General features: G+C 41.3%; 3 long non-coding RNA genes across 3 annotated transcripts; all 3 read right to left on the bottom strand.

The window, feature by feature from the left end:
* Positions 1-806: 806 nt before the first annotated feature.
* LOC140219342 (uncharacterized) lies at positions 807-4842 on the bottom strand. The gene is made up of 2 exons (XR_011895546.1): positions 4627-4842; positions 807-912 (listed from the first exon to the last, which is right to left on the bottom strand). It is a non-coding gene; the product is annotated as an uncharacterized lncRNA (long non-coding RNA).
* A 1257-nt stretch (positions 4843-6099) lies between these two features.
* Positions 6100-12180, bottom strand: LOC140219514 (uncharacterized). The gene is made up of 3 exons (XR_011895831.1): positions 11744-12180; positions 10905-10995; positions 6100-6758 (listed from the first exon to the last, which is right to left on the bottom strand). It is a non-coding gene; the product is annotated as an uncharacterized lncRNA (long non-coding RNA).
* Positions 12181-15547: 3367 nt separating this feature from the next.
* Positions 15548-18223, bottom strand: LOC129385350 (uncharacterized). The gene is made up of 2 exons (XR_008612919.2): positions 18190-18223; positions 15548-15713 (listed from the first exon to the last, which is right to left on the bottom strand). It is a non-coding gene; the product is annotated as an uncharacterized lncRNA (long non-coding RNA).
* Between the last annotated feature and the right edge of the window lie 1438 nt (positions 18224-19661).

Here is a 19661-nt window from a genome sequence, read left to right as displayed (position 1 = left end):
AAATCCCGTCCACACACTTTCTTTTTTGCAACGGACCTGTATGTGGCTACACTGTAAAAAAAATGTTCCTTACTTTACAGAAAATTTGCTGGTAATTTGTGACCGAACACTCTTCCGTAAATTAAGAACGGTCATTTCCGTAGAACGGACAACTGTAAAAAAGAGACCGTAATACAAGATACGAGTGCTTCTGTATCTAGAAAACGGAAGACTCTGTATTCTGAATCTGTACTATAACCGTTAAAGTACGGTGCTTCTCGTATTCAGAAAACGGAACACACTGTATGCTGAATTTGTACTATAACCGTTAAAATACAGGTGCTTGCCGTATTCAGAAAACGAAAGACTCCGTATGCTAAATCTGTACTATATCCGTTAAAGTACAGGTGCTTCCCGTATTTCATCTTGCAGAGCATATCCATTGTTCAAAGAATGTGCCATCGGGGACAAAATTGCTCAGGACGTGTGAGAGTCGACCGAATTTTATGGTGCACTATTCGCTGGGATCAGTCGTGCTACCATCTGCGTTCGGAATGTGCATACATAACCCACTGTTTTCAGCGGTCTTGAACAGAAATGCAATTTGGTCAACGCTCGCACTTCCAGGGTACTTTTGTCCCCGATAGTACATCGCCTTTAATGCAAATGTCATGAAGGCAGCTCATAGACAAAGCAGCAGGTCACCATTGAGAAAATTGTCTTGCCAACACACTGACATGGCTGCAGAGATAAAACAGTTTGCACTTTGTGATATGAAAGCACTGCGTAGCATATGTACACAAAGGTGCAACATTTCAGTCCTCAAGTTCTTAGATCACAGAAGCAACTTTATTTTCTTCAATCACTCGTCTTGCACTTCTTCCTGGTGAAAGTTGTTCTTGACCCAAAATGCTTGCAAGGATAAACTTGCTGCTGTTAGGAGAAACAAATAGTATTCGTGAATATCCATCCTAAAGAAAGCGGTAAAAAAGTATAATCACAGAACACGACAAAGCAGTAACTTCTGTGTTAGAAAAACATGTAAGTAGACCAACATTGTTGGAACAAGGGATGTTGCTATAGCCAACATTTCGACATAGGTGCTTGTCATTAGGGTAGCAAATGTTTTCCTTGGCTGTGTTGTTTTGGATTGTGCATAGCTCAGTGGCCCCTAGCCTCATTGGGGGAGAAGAAACTGGTGCATATAATAGGTCAAGAGAAGCCAAAGTGTTAAGATAAAGGAAGGAAGGGTGTGCTTAGCAGTGGTGAGTGTGATGGAGCGGGTATGAGCACTACCGTCAGTTCTTGCAAAGAGTAGGGGTGACCAAAACAGAAAATGATGTACACATGTAAGCAGTCATTAATCCAGTAGACCTAATCTTCCGAGAAGACAAAATAGGTATCAAGATAAACAGTTTGCACTTTTGGAAAAGGAAAACAAAGAATTAAGGAAAATAAATTTTGTATCAAGATGCATCTGGTTAAGATCACTGTAAATGGTAAATGAAGGCACATTAGAATATATATTTTGTTAAAAGCCGATGAAGATATATTAACGAAATATTAAAAAATTGGGACATTAAAATTAAACTGGGTATGACCATAAAACAGTAAAGAACAGCCTGTGGAAAAAAATGGGATGGACAATATGATAACCAGGTGCAAGATTGCAAAACGTCGAGCGCTGTTTATATTCATGCTGCTGTTGACGGCTTCAAGTTTCTGTCTTCCTGTGGAACCTTTGTCTTACTTGAACAAGGAAATGGGTCATTTTTTAAACAAGTCAGTTCATATGCAGTTCAAAGCTTCATCATTATTATATTGAAAGAAAATATTATGGTCAGTTCTCCTGGGTGTGCTTTGATTCACCAGTTATTTCCACCGGTGTAAGCTCAAAATTTAATGGTCTAAATGGACCTTAGCTCCTCGCAAACCATTAGCTGGTCTTTTTTTCAACACAGATGCCTGCACATTATATGTGTTGGCAGGAGTGCTAGCAAACTACATTAAACTTGTTGCCACAAGCAAAGTGAAACTTGGTAACAGTGATTGAAAAAAAAAAACCAGCATTCCACAATATTGATTCAAGTCGTCTAGAAAAGTTGCTTAAGTTAATGTACACCCCCCACCCCACCAGACACAATTATACACCACACTGACTCTCATGGTGTCAACCATGCTATTATAGCACTAGGCATCAAGTAGGAGAATTAGAAGATAAGAGGGCACAATGCTTTTTGTTAGAACATCAAATGTGCTTTACATAAATGCTACATTCCAACTAACAAAGGAGCAGCCGATAGTGACCAATGCATACGAAAGCTAATGACATTCTGTGCAGCAGAATGTTGACGCTGAGGTGTTATGCGCACAAGTGCACTCATTCACACAAAATGACATCCTGCAGACAAACCTTGTGCCAACATTACAGTTTGAAAAACACCACAGTGGAAAGCAAAGAGTGTTAAATTTGTTGAAAATTACTAAAAATTATTCGCTTATTCATTATCCTTACTGTTCGTTAAAGATTCACAGATTGTTCCCTACGGGTGCTGTAAACTGCTTTTATAGTGGTAGCAACAATGATCTGTGGCACAGACAAGAATAAATGCTCATGAAGTTTATGCAAGAGTATACCCTACAAATTACACCCCATTTCACATTCCAATGTGGTAGAAGAGGAAGACGAAAAAAACTACTTTCTCATGGAGGATGCATACCCCAGAACAGAAGAAACAAGTGTACCCTAACCATTGCTGCTGCCGATGCCTGTGCACTAGCAGTTACATATAATATGGCAGTTACAATTGTTTTTCCACAAGCACTGCAAGCTGCTGCCAGTTTACCAGTACAGAGCTGTAATAAATTTAGGGCAAGTTAAAGCTCTCTAATGGATTCATCTCATATGACACAATTGGAATTGCAATATTCTGCAAATAAGTGAAGAGCGATGTGCCATCCCATACAATGAAACACCTTTGAAGAATCTGAATCACCACCTGCACTCTTAGGCAGTTACACCCTTTGGAATGCCCCTTCTGCCACACAACAATAATCATTATCTGCCTTGATGTGTTTCCTTTCTTTAAAACGCCACGGCCGCTACTTTCCTTTCGGGAATGCTATCATGCTGATAACGCGCATGCCGTTCGTTACTGGAAAGTACAGGGCTCGCAGCGTTAAAGAAAGGAAACGCAACAAGGCAGATGACGATTATCATTGTGTGGCAGAAGGGGCACTCCAAAGGGTGTAACTTTGCCTAAGAGTGTGGGCAGTGATGAGGTAAAAGAGTGTGTTCTGTGTAAAGTAGTGCACCTGTATAACCTAAAGCGGTGGAGAATGCATTTAGTATCAGCTGTGAAGGTTTCTAATTTTAATTGCACACAGTAAAAACCTCCATGCAGTTTTGCAAAATGCAAACCCCCTACCTTTTTGTTGTTCAAAGGCAATGACACATAGGGACATAACATGTACATTATGAGTTTTGTTCCCAAACAATCAAAGTGAATAGCACCACCTTAAGTGTTATGTGCCTTCTGTCTCACATTTTCTGTCAAAAATTGGTAGTGTCAAGTGCTGCGATCGGCAGAAAAACGGATTTCTGGAGCAATATAAAGTATTAAGTACCGTGATCTCAGTTCTTTCACTGCTGTTTAAGCATTATCGGGTCTTAAAGTAAAGAAACGAGGAATAAATACACGCATATTTTACGTCACAACCCTCATGAGGCATTTAGTAGTCTGGATTATAAAGGATTCCAGATTTACAATGCAGGACAGATTTTATTTCACTGAAAGGATGGCATCATGCCAATGATTCTGCATTTGGTGCTATATTTATTTGTATTTAGTTCCGTTGGAATGTGTGTGTACTGTCAGCGATATTGCTTGACATGTTTTAGATTGACTGTTTTCTAAATTTAGGCAAATTCGTATTCGCAAATAACCTTGTATGACACCAAGAACTTGCTTAGCAGGAGTATTACTAACATTTGCAAGATATTAGGCTCTTGAATGCATATCTAAGCCTGGGGTGCACGCCGCCCCCTAATCTCATCAGCAAGTTTCTGGAACTTGCTGATGAGATTACATTTCACATTTATCACATTTACATTCATCACTTATCACTTTACATTCATCCATCATAACATACAAGGTATGTTATGATGAATGTAAAGTTGCTTGAAAGGGAGAAATAGGGAATTTAAACAGGTGAATTATGCAGCATAAGAATGATGTCAGCGAGAAGCAAGCATCAAGAAGCACTGTCACTCAATGCGCATAGACTATCAAACGCAAAAATTATTTGGGATGATTTAAAATTCTGGCATTGGAACGAAATGTCTTTTAATCTATATATAAACTGATTATTCACTCTACTACCACTACCTTTACCAGAAACATTCATAATCATTATCCTATCTATGCCACATCATCCTAGCTAATATTCAAGCCTTCATAAGCTGCTTTTTTTACTGCTAATTCTCTGTGGGAAAGAGGTGTCTGTATGAAGACCATATCATATACTTATTACCCATTTTTTTGATAAATGATAAGGGAAAAACTTCACACCAAGAATGCGTTGAGCTTGAGCAAGTTCTACGTTTGAAGCTGTTGATTCTTTTTCCCTTTGCCATCATTGACCCACCTGGTTAGCTAAGTAGACAGAAAAGCTGCAGGAGAAAGGTAGGGGTGCCAAATTAGACTTGTGCCCCAGGAGACCTTTTCACGGTCACTGGAGGAACTGCCTGTGGCCTCGGCATCTTCCTTGAGGGCCATGGCTATGTCTCAGAAACCTTGTCTCCACAGGCAGCATAAAGAAGGATAATTTTCTGAGCCAAGTCTTTTTCTTAAAAGAACCCATTTAAGGTGTATTCGTGGCTTTGCATCACAAAACTGACACATGACTGGCCACTCAAGACACTTTATGTGTATTCGCAGGTTTATTCCTTGGAAAAACACTTTTATGTAGCACACAATGAGTAACAGTAACAAAAAAGTGTGTAAGGAGGCTTTCATATTGCTCTACAACTTTTCATTGATACATTTCATTTAATTATTTGAGATATTTATTAACTAATTAAGAATTATGTAATTAGGCAGAATGCAAAATATAATCACAGTATCTCAAAGCGACGGCAAACATTACCTTCATTTTGTCTAGTTACATCGCATTTACATATTTCTAAATCTTGGTGCACGATAGTTAAGACACCCTGTAGATCAAAAAACAATATTAAAATTTTCATAATCATCTCTTGCGTGTTATTGGTGGCTATGGCTGCTTCAAGTTATTCTTTCAGTACGGTACAAGCAGTTTTGAAGTGAAATTGTTTTGCATCAAGGGTGGTAATCTAGAAAATCAAGCAAAGGTCAAGTTGTGTTCACTATTCAGATGTTTAACTAAGAAGCTGCAGGAAAAGGAAACAGAACACAACACCTAATAAACAATGCTAAATTTGAAAATTTGAACTGAACAAGAAACCAGTTTTTGAAAACAGAAAGAAAGCCAGCAGCTTACTTCGAATACACCCTTGCTATGTACTCCAAGTGAAGTTGTTACCGCAATGCTTGGGCACCATACGAACGTAACAATCAACAACTTTGAGCAGAATATTAACACCCCTAAATGAACTGGCCTTTGAAGATTCTTGATCTGAAATCCTCAACGACTTGTTCTGGTGTTTAATCTGTCGAGCTCAATCTGTATTCTCAAAAGCTGGCTCTCGGCCATAATTTCTCTAAACGCAACATCAGCTTAAATCTCAAGATAGGGTTGACTTGTAAATTAAGTGGATAATGCATGGCAAACATCATGAACACTCTTACATGTTAACCAGAGGGTTCACTCATGCAGCCATGAAATTGTGATGCAGACACAATATATTGAAGCTGGTTTTGTGAAGTGTTTCATGCTTCCAAGGCTTCTTCTCCAGATGAGAATAAAAAATGAACTTCAACATGCTCACAATATGTTGGCCATTTGCAAGTAAACAGCAGCCTTTTTGGGCGCACAGGTTGCCTGGTGCAAATATACTATGCCACAGTACTTGCGTTACCCAGTACCAGCCACTTTAAAATGCAATGTGTTCAGAGCCCTTTCCCTCTGTTTTTTTGCTTTGGAAGCAGTTTACCATGTGTTCAGTAGGTGTCGAGAAAGGGGACAGAAAACACTGTGCACCAGTGATTTCTAATGTTTTGCTGGATGCAGCACACCGCACCGGATGCAGGTGAAGCCAGTGGAAATGCGGTGTCATGCAGGCGCTTGTCCTGGAAGCAGGGCATATTTATATGGTGGACTAACTAGTGCGTGCGATCAGATAATATTGCTGCCGAAAAACTTTTCTTTGTGGTTTTTCACATTTTAGGAGGTCTCTACATGTCTGGTAAGCGCTTTTATGACAATCTGAACCCGTATACGATAGTGTTCTCTTACATCAAGTTTTTTCTCATTTACCAGTGTTTCCATTGCACGCCATTTATGTTAGCTACACTGTAGACACTGCAATGGAAAAATTCTGGACACCTCGAAACACTGCTTGGGTAGTTTATGGCACATCAGGCGGGCATGTTAGGGGAAGAAATGCCACACACCCGTGCAAACGAAGTGCTGCCACAAAGTTGTGAAGCACCAACTTCCGGGACAAGGTTGGCTTCAGTCGAGGGTGCTCGATGTGCTGTCCATGCCCTGTAGTAGAGATCAGTGGTGTGGACCCTTTTATACTGGCTGTCTTTTCTGGTCGGAACCTTGGCAACAGCTTCCACCATACTTTTTTGAACCTGCAACATGTGCAGAGAAAGTCACATCACTGTGCGTTGATTGTATGGCTTTATTGTTCTACACATTCTATCAAATCATTAAAAAATACAGTTCGCACATTTTTACTACTGTATATAGACAGTCTAGTTGCTAGACACGCGAAACATTACCATCGCTCTGACAGAATGCCACAATAGAAGCGTACACTGTAAAGCTACACTAAAATTTAAATTGATGTGACACCGTATGAGCATACAGTATGCTTACTGTATGCTCTAGCCCTGTGTCAAGTAAAAGTTAATCGTCAATCATTTATGGTGTATTTCTACTTATTCTGGGTCATCAAACTGTACAATCAATGTTCCAAGTTTACACATTGTTGGCTTGTGATTGCCTAAGTGATCCGTTTCCTACTTACACATGCAGTAATCCCACTGTAATAAGGAAAAAGAATTAGAAAAAGAAATGCCATGATAATCTTCCACATTTGCTGAGGGCAGGAACAATGGCCAATAGCATGTGGTTGAAGCTACATAAATACTCAGTTTTCACACAGCTTAATTGTTCAGCAAGTAATAAAGAGGTACGCTGTGCGCCTCTGCATAACCAATAAAATCTGACTACTTGACACTGTACTAAGGCTGCTGCTTGATAGTGTTCGGCAGTTCGGCTTTGGTTTTCTGATATACAGAACTGTTTAGGTACCAGCAGTTTACTTTGCGATAAAATGGAACTTGGAGCACTGGTCATTTGCACATAAATAATGCGACAGCAAATATAACACAAGGATAGGAATATGGGTCTCTTAGAAAAAGTACATACACATTATGAATATAATGTGATGTGATGCCACAATGAAACAGAAAGCAACGCATAGAAGTGGACGGCACTTCCATGCCACCAAGGTTATTGGACAGACAGTACTTCAGAAGTGCCCGCAACACAGTCAAAGAAGGCAAAGCAGCATTTCTTTGCGTTCAACACAATGCATTGGCGGGCTAGTTGGTGCGAATCCATAAATACTTTGTTTAGCGCAAAACAATGGACACAAGAAAGACGACCAGCACAAGGCGCTACTCTCAACTGACATCACTTCATTGCGTCACTCCTTTATAGATAGTAGAATCTAGAAGAACATGTGCAGTGAGCACCATGTGCAGGGACCACCAACAACCGATCACAAGAGCGCACTCATGCGACGGGATCCAAAAAACCATATTGAGCACCGCACAAGGTTAAAGAAGGCACACTAATGCACTGTGACCCCAATGACTGTATGAAGAAAGCTTCCGATAACTCTCGGGCGGTGGTATCACAGTACTTTTTCAATATCATAGTATCACAAAACATGGCTTTGCACTTCCATATTTTACAATGTTGAGCCAAATGGGAACCTGTGCCTGTTGGTATGGATCGCTTATGTTCGCAATGTTTCGTGATACGACGATTTTGAAAAAGAGCCGTGATACCATCGCCAGAGAGTTATCGGAAGCTTTCTTCATACAGTCATTGGGGTCACAGTGCATTAGTGTGCTTTCTTTAACCTTGTACAGTGCTCAATATGTTTTTTTGGGGGGGGATTCTGTCCTATGAGTGTGCTCTTGTGATCAGATGTTGGTGGTTCCTGCACATGGTGTTCACAGCGCATGTTCTTCTAGATTCTGCTGTCTACAAAGGAGGGACGCAATAAAGTGATGTCAGTTGAGAGTAGCGCCTTGTTCTGTCGTCTTTCTTGTGTCCATTGTTTTGCGCTGAAAAAGCAATTATGTATTCCTTGTGTGTGTTTGAAGACAGCTCCACACGCAGTAACGATTCCAGTATTGCTCCCCAGTGGTTTAGCTCGCCGCAGCTTGAAGTGCCACAAAATATAAGGAGAGAAACCTGCATTATAGTTTTGTTGCAAACAAGAATATAACGTGAAGTGCATTCTGAGGCCAGAAACTATAGAAAAAAATTTCATGATGCACCACTGTGCAGGGTTTTATAGCAAAGTCAAATACATTTAGTGTAAATATCACACTATGATGGTACACAATGGTGGTAATCTGTAATAATATAAAAGGTGCCTTAATGTTACAACAAAAGTTGACATTACTTAATAATAGCCCTGTAAAATTTAGCATGCAGGGGCACCACTTGGTTAAACAATAGTGATGTAATGTCTATGTACACAAGTATTGCCCATGCATTTCTGCCATTGTCCAAATGGCATAAATGAATGGGTAATACTTGTATACATAGATATTACATCTCTATTGTTTAACGAAGTGGGTAAACTATGTCTGCCTCATACAAGATTAGAATTAAACCATAAATTATGTATAGTCACCCTAACAGTAACACCTCATTTGAACTTCACAGTAAGTACACGTCACCTATTCAAAGTTTATATGTTGAATGTAACGAACCCTCATTACAGCAGCGCAGAGCATTCCTCACATTTCCTTACGTACTCAGAATTCAAGTCATCACCGCAACACATATGCTACAACATCGTCACACAGTGCAACTCACGCTTACACTACAGAAATAAACCAAACATGTTTAGGCCACTTGTACTGCAGTATGAGCAATAGTGTCGGGATTATGAAATTCCCCACGAAGTCCTCCAGGTTGCCAAGAAACCAGAACGGTTGGCCCCGTGGTACGATTTCACGCAGTTGTGCGACTGGACATTAACACATTTAAGGAAAAGAGACACTCCTCACGACCACATTATACAAGAATTCCGTGCTCTTCAGGACCAGTATCAAAATCACACGCAATTCTACACTGATGGGTCCAAAACAAAACAACACATGTGTGTAGGGGCCGTAACAGAAAATTGGGAAAGAAGTATTCGTCTACCAAAACATGCCCTTGTTTTCACTGCTGAAGTTTACGCTTTATGGTTTGTAGTGAAAAAGATTATCACTGGCAAGCACAAAAACACAGTCATTTACACTGATTCCTTAAGTACACTGAAGGCTCTAAACCTAAAATCTGAGTGTGAACCCCTGTTAGGGGACATACTGAACATGGTCGCACTTAACAAATATGGGAGGTCAATCCACTTCTGCTGGGTACCAAGTCATGTTGGGATACCGGGTAACGAAGCAGCCAATAGATATGCATCGATGGCAGCGAACAAAGAGATAACAAACACAACACTTTCATACAAAGATAGCATCCGCGCGATTAGAAAAGCCTTAACGGCGAAATGGCAACGCGAATGGGATCATTGTGCTGACAACAAACTACATCTCACGAAACCCAATGTTGGCGAGTGGAAGTCATGCTACCATCAGGAGCGGTTCATCAATGTAGTTTTATGCCGACTACGCATTGGGCACACACACCTCACACACAATTACTTACTTACGAAAGAAGACACACCAACATGCGAGAAATGTCAACAGCCACAAACAGTTATGCACATATTACTCACATGTACGCAGACTGAAACACACAGACGAACACTTTTGCACAAATTATATCAACTACACATACCTTTACACCCTGCTCTAATTTTAGGTGATCTGCTAGTCCCATTATGTGACGTTCGTAAATTTCTAGAGGACACTGGATTTTTACATAAGATATAGATTATTAACAAAGCCTTTTCCTTGATTAACTGGATTTTAAAACACCTCATGTTTGGCGCAGCATAGCCTTAGCCGCTTTTGCGCCATTAAGCCCCATTTAACTAAGTAAGTAAGTAGACTCCTGTTGATGCAAGCCTCCCCCAATGCTAAACTGTGCTGCATGCTTTACAGAGAAATTATAGTGGTATCACTAAACTCTGAAGCTATTCAGGACTGCAGCATTGTAGAAGACATCTACAAATGTCCCATTTCATGGGTAACAGCCTGAATTGCTTGCACATCTTACCAAGTGCAAATTAAAATGACTTCTCCTTGTTTAGCATTTTTGCCTGCTAGACCACAATCCAATGTAATCAATATATTAACATATTACCTCAAAGAACCTAATTTGGCTTATAGATTAACACCTTCGCATACTGCCACAGCTACACTCTGTCATATGCGTTGCAATCATAAAGGAGTGCTTGTCCACCAGCACTCCAATGTCACTAACAGTGATCACCTACACAGCTTGATTCAGGTGGCAGGTGGCAGTCATGATTCAGGTGGCAAATAGCTAAGAGAAAAAAAAAATCCCCTCACTTTGAGAGCTACAATACTGCGATAACTTGAGAGAGATGGACCCATTGCAGGCAGCAGACCTCTTCTCAGCTCCAGCACAACAGCAACTTGCCTTTCAGTAAAAGAAAAGGATTGATTAGTAATGATAAGTTACCTTGTTTTTGCTGAGTATCAATACAATCTGACTTTCATGCATATCCACTCTCCGCTTTAGTAATACAACTGAATTATTCGTAAAATAAAAGAGTCAATGATGATACCATTCGCTTCTCTTGTATGTCCAATTTTTTTCGCACTGATACCCCGTTTACTGCTTGCTTACTGACACGAATGCCTTGACTGCCCAGACATCATTCGAAGCAACACGTCTTGCTGCACTGCAAAAAGTTGCACCGAGGAAACACAGCAGAGCAGCCAGAGGAAAGAACCTTTTTTTTCTGGTCACAATTAAAACGTGCACCCAAGCAAGAAAGTAACGATCACAGGTAGTGAACGACTGCTATTGCCTCGAACGTTTATTTCCGTATTTTAACAGAAGTTCTTGTATCGGATACAGTATGCTCTCAAGCCAATACAAGCGTCAATACAGTGCGCAACTGAACGCAGTTTTATTCTACGCTTTTAACGCGAGTGAGCAAAAGGTTAGAAGTACCTCACGGAAATTGCGATCGAGCCGATCGCGCTACGACTGGAATCGATCTGAAAAGATAGGGTGATCCCTTTCCCCATTCATGCATCAGTTTTGCCCTAAGACGTTGCATAGTGGTCTTTTGAAACAATACTTCTGTTCGCGACACCGGCTTACCACACATCACTAACACCTACGTTATGCAAACCAAATAAGATTAAAATGGGCTTACCTCATGAGCAAGTTACGAGTGCGCGTAGACTGTTGAACACCCGTTGAGAGCAAGCAGGATATATCCGTGTCCAAGCGCATACGTGCACCCAAACACAGGACAACTTCTTCGATGCCGCAGCGTGCAGAGTTTTGTACACGAAGTGAAAGACATCCAGCGCAAATATCTCCGCGCGATGACGGCAAATGACGAGCGCACAAGCGTACAAAACACAGCGACAAATTCGGAACTTTGCCAATTCGAACGTGCCGAGACCCAAGCAGCGTAACCATCCATCGTTTCTGTTCTTCGCTCCCGATGCGTCAATCTCTCTTCCTTGGAGTCTTGCTTCACTCTTGAGTACAAATCAAGAGATATTTACGGCAAATTAACAACTTTTACAACACGACACGAAAAATTCCGGCTGACTACACATGTGCAGCTCTGTCTGCCACTCCTAACGGACGCGCAGCGCGCGCTGCCCCCTGGTGCCGCACTCTGTGAGCGCGAACAGAATCGGTTTCGTTTTCGCATTTGTGCTCTAGTTACTGTATCGTATCAGTTCAACGAGCACAAGCTATCTTGGCACGCTGGAACGACACGTGCCTTTCCTTGCCCTCTATTTCCACTACACCCTTTCCCTCGCTCTGGTATAAAATGCCCAGCGCAATAAACATAATATTGTCTTGAAACATAAACATAAACATTGTCTTGAAACGCCTGCTGTTGGTTTCTTCGACCGGGACCCGGTCGATACAGTTACTGGAACTGCAATATAATTGCTTGACAATTAATTGAATTCTAAAAGAGGAGAACACTTTCTCTCCCACAAGTTAGTGCGTTTTATACAAAGAGAGAGAGAATGCAAGAAGCAGAAAGGCAGGGAGGTCAACCAAAGCGTTCGCTACTGGGGATAGCTAACCCCTGTGCTGCAATGAAGTGCAAAGCAATGCACTGCGATGCGTCCATAATCTCTAGTATAGCGATAATTTGGGCTGGTTGGTGCATGTAATGAACGGGTAAATAATGAGTTGTGTCATAACATTACCCATATATAAAGCACATGGAACTAATGGTGTTGCATTCTAGGTCAAAAAGAAATAAAGCTTGAATCGTTACATCTCGGCACTGGGCATTCTTTCTTTCCGTATTATTTTTTTCTTCTTTTTGATAGTACACACAGTTCTAGCACGGTAATAGGTCCTTCATCTTCAGTCACCTTCCAGTAGTTCACACACATGTCGGTGCATGTTCGCGTTCTTTATTCTACCGTACAAGAACGAGCGCGCTTACCGGTCTTGGTTCAAGATGAAGCGCCAAATGTTTGCGATTACATCTTAACGCAAGAATTAACACATGAACAGTGAAGATTATGCGTAATCGATTTGTCTCAATGAATGGGCAGTTATTGTCAGAGACGAGATATTTTGTAAATATTATGGGAATGAGTTAAACCAACTACATTGCAGTTCAGCAATGCCCTGTGACACTTGTGTTAATTGCTTGCCGCATTCGAAAATTTCATCCGACCGTTGTACTTGGATCTATAGGCCGCCAGCCCCCTTCGAGACCATTTGTTGCAAAATGTAAATGCCGTTACGGTCATTATACCACTCCCTGCGTTTCGGTACTGATTTAGAGTGCACACAATTTTTGGCGTATACAGAGCACCAATGTCATTCCCAGTGCACCAGCACCTGAATGCTGCAAGATTGTTTACGTATGCACGTATGTCCACGGCTCTTCGTTCACTTAAACTACAACTATTAACTACAAAGCGCTTAATTTGAGAACATTGCGAGAACACGCATATATTTGCGCATATGATCAGCGAGGCCCATATGCGCGGCAAACTGCGACCGCAATAGAAGATGCGTATATATTTATACGATCTGTTATTGCAGCTTTTGGTAGAAGGCTAGCTCTCACATTTTGTACGCATCTTCATAATGCGTACAGTTTGCGTGTTCAATAAAATATTGTTGGCTGAAACTTTACGAGTACGAGCGCTCATTCAGACAGCTTAAGTTTTCTCACAATAATATGCATGTTCGCATAACAAAAATACGGAATTCTGTCTGTTTCGTCCAAAACAGTGTATAGCCGTACATATGATTACAGTGAAAATGTCCGTAAAGCTGAAAACGGAGAGCACTTTCCGTATATTAACGGCAGATTTTGCCGTATTTTTGAAATATGACATAGTTTCCGTATTTTTACCCTGCAGTTCTCCGTATAATGACGGAAATCCCCGTATAATTACGGAAATTTTTTACAGTGTAGGTTATCATAGAATTTTCGTGTCTGTGCACAAAAACTATCATCATCAACTGCACATACCCCCGTAAGCACTCATACCACCGTAAGCCCGCAAGAAATGGCTGATAGCCCTGTAAGGCAGAGGCTACAAGCACTCAGCAAAGTGTAAAAAAGTATTACGCACGTTCTTTCTAATCACGCATGTACCATACCAAACAGCATGTTTAAAACTGTCATCATCAATGGCTTATACCCCCGTAAGCAATAAAAAAAATTGGACGACGCTTAAGCTTCGCCTTCAAGAGTGGAACGCGATAGCGTTATCGCACCCCGTTCGCACCGCCTACTCAAACGCGCTACGCCAGCCAAACGTCGCGATCGGCACAGATAGCCGGGCCCCGACGCGCCACTAAGGCGGGCGCGATCATGGGGCGGGTGGCGCGCCACGTGTCGGGGCAGCGCCGTACATAGCGAGGAGGGGGTTTTCTGTGTTTGCCGCAATATGGCTGTGCGTGTGCGCAGAGCGCAGAAGAAATGTAGTGGAAGCGTACTTCACTACTCGTGAAACTGCGACTTTTGTAAGTTACATGGTCATAATTACCGATATACACCGCAGTACAACTTTCTACGGCGCGTTTCTAAGGCAACTAGAGGCGATTTTGTCCCGTTTCGAAGGAACGAACTCGTGGCTGAGTGGTAGCGTCTCCGTATCACACTCCGAAGACCCTGGGTCGATTCCCACCAGCCCATCTTGTAAGATGCTTTTTATTTATGAAGTGCCTTCTGGTATTTATCGCTCATGGCCAACGCCGCTGACGCCGACGCCAACGACACCGGCTTTTCTGCTACACGAGCTCCTTAACGCTATCGCGTTAAAATGCAATGGCTCATAGTCTCGTAAGGTTAATGGCTACTCACACTGCATGAGTTACTTGCGATGACACTACCTCGTGGTCGTTGTCGGCCATTTCAATGTAGATGTGTCGGGACCGAAAAGGGAGAAATTACGCGTTCGTGGTGCAGATATTCATTGCGATGCCAAAAAGCACACTACGCAAAAAGCACACTCCAACCCTTGAAAGCTATACAAAAAATTTGTCCTGCAGCATCCTTCAATATTTATTTGAGCAGAAGCCTGCCACAAAATTGTGGCAACCAAAGCATTTTCTTGTGTTTTAGGTTCTTGATTTGCACAAAGCTTCATATTTTCAATTTTCAGCATATGTATGGTCTTACAGTTCACAACTCAGGAAACCCGATAACATTTATCGACAAGTGAATGCTGGAGAGTCAGGGTTGATGCATATGAAAAAGCGACAGTTGGTTTCGTGATCTCACTTTTTTCAGGATAGCTGTCATCTGATATTAGGAGCCGTCGCGTTTCTCAGGGTTCATGCGTGAGTTTTAGTTTTCAATTGCTTTTGCGACTCTTCCTAATTCGAAAAAATATTTTTACTCTATCGGCTAAAAAAAAATTTTACAAACACGTATTACCGATTTTGCACGCGCCGCCATTTGAAAGATAAATGTTCATAAGATCACCAGGCCATGACGAACTTCAAAAAGTTCGTAAAATGTTCCCCTTTATTCCCCTTTATTTATTGAATAAAGCTCCCCTTTATTCAAACGGATTGTTTTTCCAAATTACACATGGAAAGATTGCCAGTTGGATCATGGCATCGAAAAAATAATATTCTTGCTTCGTCAATTACTTTTCGCCTTCGTAACATGCCTGAAACAAGTGAGCACAACTCATTAATTTTGAAGCGCTCATTTAATTATGAGATGCCCTTTATAGAAATATGAATAAAGACTGTGACCCAAACTTTCAGCGTATCCGATATTTTGTTCCATATTATGATGTACCCATCAATAAGCTTTTACTTATAGGCCTGCATAGCCTATGGAGAAATCGCATGCTGGACCGGAACTAAGAAAGACTAGTTTACTTAAAGCACATTTGGCTCAACTGAATATGTATTTAGAGGAAATTTATGATCGAAATGAATCTCATGCGGATAAGTGCATAATGTGGTTAGATAATGTGGCCTTCTCCTTTAAGGTTTTTCTTGTGAAGGAAGGTGTTGCTTGTCTGGCGTCTTCTTTGTATGTACTGCTCGTTTCCCTGTCATTGGGTACGATCGTCTAGTGATCATGTCATCGTAAATAGTTCCTGTACATACCTAATTTCATTCAACGTCATAAATATTGTGTAAAAAGCGACTGTGACCTCATAAAGAATCGGTCTGCAGCCCTGGACCCCAAGGTACTAAATTTACAGCCAGGTGCGCTTATTCCTTACGGTCGAGACCGCTGACCACACCACCACTGACCGCATGACTGATCAACTGACCGACCCGTTCAATACCATGAGGGAGTTCGCAAGAAAATCCTCGCTTCAAAGCTATTACGTATCGCTGAGTAGCAATAAATATGATCAAGGAAGGAAGGACCAAGGAACATGACCAAGAAACAAGGAAGAACGCGAGAGAACAATGGCGCTCCCCTTGTTCCCGTCCGTTCTTCCTTGTTTGCGCCAAAGCGATCATATTTCTGGTGGGCTCAACAACATGAACCTAGTAGCCCAGCAACATGTACTTCTTTCTGTATTATGCACCGATTGTGTTGTGAAACGGGGACTTTTGTTTGATTTTTGAGAGAGCGATATCTTGCTAAGATATCTTGCTAAGAGACTAAGATGTTATTCCGGTGTGAAAAGCATTATTCATTTTAATAAAATGACCTTTATAATTGTAACTGAACACTGTAAATTAGACATATAATACATCTGCACTTGTACCAGCAGCCGGATCACGTAATAAATTGCTAAGGAGCTTGTCTTTGTACCGGTGATATTTATGCAATTGCAGAAAACCTGGTGTTTCACAGCAGCGTGAAGTCAGCCCACCTCTTCGAACAGATAAGCATAAATTTGGCGGTACATAACTTTCAGTGAAAACAGCATTCCATGTGGCCTGTGCCGAGCAGCCAGCAAGTAGAAATACCAGCTTTATTGAAGGTTCATATCATAACACTGAGCAAGCCAGCTTTGCTTCCTTTCCTGCAATCATCGCACCGATTCTTTAAGCGTTATTCAGCCTTAACATTTGGTGCCCGAAAAGCGTCAGACGAACAAAATGTTGCTTACAACGGCTAATGTTTTCCCAAGAAAGCCAACGTCGTGACCCATGTTGCAAATGAAACAAATGTCAGCTCAATATATCCCCCCCCCCCTGCTTGCTTCATGGCAGCATTTATATTGTTCACTATATGTGTATCGAGATAGCGTTGAATCTATATCGCAATGGCACAGCCGACATTTGCTCCACTATGTGAACTTCAGGCCATATTTGATCCCGGAATCAGACCGGCCTTTGGCAGATTACTAGATGTTGACATGGGTGACGCCTGCTAGGACGTGGCAGCCAAAAGCACGAATTCTAGAATCAAGATGAAGTGCTCAATCTGCCTCATTGATAAAAATTTTTAGTGATATTATTATCAAACAGGCAGTGTCAAGTTTATCAAAAAGTGTAGGCCTTGGTAGCATTTTTTTTTTTTTGACGAAGATTGAAGTCCCAGCGACTTACGGCTTTTAGTCTGGGGAAAAGACGAGCGCTGCAGGTACTTCTACAACACTATGCAAATAGAGCAACCTAATTTGGTAATATATGGTATTATAGTGACTGGCTTAGGCTTACGACCATGGATATTTGCATACATAAGAGCAATATCAAGGTTAATGTAAGCTATTAGCAATGATGTTGATAAAAAATGTGCTTCCTCGCTAGCCAAAAATGCTCACCTACTTTGTTTTATCATTTTCATTTTAGAAGTTCGGACCCCGTTTGAGACATTAGTATACCAGAGCGAAAACAACGAATGTGGAGTGTTTTTCATGAATTTTCACCGTGATTTTAACGGTATGTATTCAGATAATATCGTGAGTATTTGGTATATACTACTGCACATTCATTTCTCCTCGCCTAAATAATTATTTTTGTTAAGCATTACACAATTGGAAGCATATTTCGTCAGTTTGTAATGAAACGACCGCATATATCCCTTCGCTCCGTGTGCAAAAAAGCAATTTGAAACAACCTGAAATGTTCAGTAAGCTAATCAGTATGAGCAATAATATATAAACGATATCCTAGTATCAAGAGCCCATATTACCAAAATAAAGAGAAGTGTAAAAGTTAATTTACCCTGGTCGTTTACAGAGTCCTCAATATTGCGTTCTGGAAATGAAAATTTGGAAATATTTACAAGGTGTTTACAAGCAGACACACTAATTCCAAGACATTTTCCTAAGAAAAACAGGACCCAAAAAGTTTTGGACACAGACCTACCTCTGACTTAACTCTGACACAGACGAATTAATGTGGCCTATAAAAAGACGACACGCTCCGCTTACTGACAGCTGATTTAGTTTTGTAATAGAAAAGGCATCTAATTAGCATGCAGCCTTCATCAAACCAGCTCGTTTTGTTAATGGCACAAATAAGGTACGCAGGCTGGTCCCATCTAACGATGCATGAGCACGGAAAATGTCCATGATGACTGCTTTACAGACATGTATCTGACCTTTTTATGAGATGACAATAAAAAAGGCGCACCCATTCATTTTCTTCTGATTTTTAAACGCTTTAGGGTGGCTGCTGTACATTTACGCCTGCGTAATCAAGTCCCAAGTCGTTATGGTCATGCTACATGCGTGGCGGCAAAAAAGCGTTTGAGAAAAGCGCTTGTTAAAAAAGAAGCGCCACCGTGCCACCAGTATGTCGCTCAGGACGTGCTACAACATTTCATGGTCCCTAATTATTGTGCCCCCTCTCCTCACCGGTTTCCGCGAAAACTGATACTTCGCTTTGTGCTGGCTGCCAGTGCAGGAGCTGTGGATTATTCTCGCTTCGTCTAGTTTACTTATGAAAACTCTCACTCGCACTTGCGCACTTCTTATTCGGAAATATTGCGCGTATCATTCCGACTTCCGGGCTTCGAGACCCCGGATATCTCTCTAGTTCTTTATCATTCGACGCATAACTCTCCCGTAGACATGCGATTAGTTTGTTATCAGTGGGTGCTCTCAAACCAGCGAACCCTCCGCGCATGCGTATAATTTTGCCAGAAGCGCGAGAACTGATAGAATCTCGTCTAGCTATCTAGGAACAGATTGCTACAATTTCCTTTCACTTTGTCCTTTTGACGAGTGTGTGCCACTGAGTTTGCTAGCATGAGCTCTCGTGTCATGCCTCAGTTATGTATAACTGCACGTCTTCGGGACCGTTTTCTGTAACGATCCACTTCTTTTTCTATTATTCTGACCCTTCGGGATTGGTTCTGAAGTGTCTTGAATTAAGTGATCGCACCCTCGGCGCGAAGCATGAATAAAGTAACACGCGGAAGGAAACATTTCAAAATAAAGGACTCCAGTTATGTCGAAGCCTGAAATTCACTGCATTATCTGAAATGGTTTTAACTACTTTGCGCACGCGTGTCCAACAGCAAATTACTTATGAGGCTGCACACATATAAAGAACATATCTATCCTATTTTTAAGCACTTTTCTTTAACTAAATCACCCTGACCTATTGGACTATACAATCAAAAGTGTACAAAAATATTTCTAAACCGTATGTTGACTTCACAGGGGTATCTGGTAAGCTGTCATTCTTCC

This window comes from Dermacentor andersoni, chromosome 7 (genome assembly GCF_023375885.2).
Source record: "Dermacentor andersoni chromosome 7, qqDerAnde1_hic_scaffold, whole genome shotgun sequence".
NCBI classification, from domain to species: Eukaryota; Metazoa; Arthropoda; class Arachnida; order Ixodida; family Ixodidae; genus Dermacentor; species Dermacentor andersoni.
Note: the sequence above shows the minus strand (reverse complement) of the source record. Positions and strands in the feature narration are given on the sequence as shown.